At 37.8% G+C, this 1,116-nt stretch overlaps 1 non-coding gene across 1 annotated transcript; it reads right to left on the bottom strand.

The window, feature by feature from the left end:
- Positions 1-708: 708 nt before the first annotated feature.
- LOC128280167 (small nucleolar RNA R71) lies at positions 709-815 on the bottom strand. The gene has a single exon (XR_008270347.1). It is a non-coding gene; the product is annotated as a small nucleolar RNA R71 (small nucleolar RNA).
- Positions 816-1,116: the final 301 nt, after the last annotated feature.

Genomic DNA, 1,116 nt, shown 5'->3' with positions numbered 1-1,116 from the left:
TTGCTGGGGAACTAAGATATTAGGAACACTCAATTTTTATTACTTTAGCCATTTACTTTTACTGCAATTGAAATTTTATTCTAATTTTTATTACTAATTCTTTCTTTTCCTTTTTTCTGGCAGGTTCCTATAGTTTATGACTAGAAGAAACCCGTCAGGACCATTACTTTTTGACAGTGAGATCGATTGCACAGTTCGTAGAAACCAAAGAGAAATAAGGCGAAGCTTAAGATACACAGAGAACGAGTAAGAGGACGATATTCAAGCCACAACCAAGGAGATGGCTGAAAACCAAGAAAAACTGATACCTCCTCTGATTGCTGTTAATCAGAATCCTGCTCCGCGCACTATGTATGATTATGCTAAACCAAATTTAACAGGAACTGAGTCAAGTATAGTTAGACCTGCTATTGCTGCAAATAATTTTGAACTAGAACCTAACACAATTCAAATGATACAACAGTTTGTTCAGTTTGATGGTTTATAGGACGAGGATCCCAACGCTCACTTGACAAATTTCATAGAATTTTGCGATACATTTAAAATCAATGGTGTTCTGATGATCCCATACGTCTTCAGTTGTTTCCCTTTCCGTTAAGGATTAAGGCTAAATAGTGGTTGAACTCGTTACCATGAGGGTCAATCACTACTTGGGAACAAATGACCGAAAATTTTTTATTAAAATATTTTCCACCGGCTAAAACAACCAAATTACGTAATGATATCTCTTCTTTTATGCAGATGGATTTAGAAACACTCTACGATGCATGGGAGAGATACAAGGACCTTTTGAGAAGGTGCCCTCACCATGGGTTACCGCTTTGGCTACAGTTTCAAACATTCCATAATGGCCTGAATCCTTCGACTCGATAGATGATTGATGCAGTCGTTGGAGGAACTATCAATAATAAGACATTTGAGGCGGCTTACAAATTTATAGAGGAGATGTCACTGGATAACTATCAGTGGCAAGTTATGAGAACAAAGCCGACGAAAGCAGCTGGTGTTTTCAACCTCGACGCGGTTACTATACTATCTAACCAAGTAGAACTCTTAAATAAACAGATTGACAGTTTGTGTGGTTCTATTCAGGTACATCCAGTGATGAGGTGCGAT

Source organism: Gossypium arboreum, chromosome 8, assembly GCF_025698485.1.
Source record: "Gossypium arboreum isolate Shixiya-1 chromosome 8, ASM2569848v2, whole genome shotgun sequence".
NCBI lineage: Eukaryota > Viridiplantae > Streptophyta > Magnoliopsida > Malvales > Malvaceae > Gossypium > Gossypium arboreum.
The sequence above is the reverse complement of the archived record's forward strand: the minus strand, read 5'-3'. Positions and strand labels throughout refer to the sequence as shown.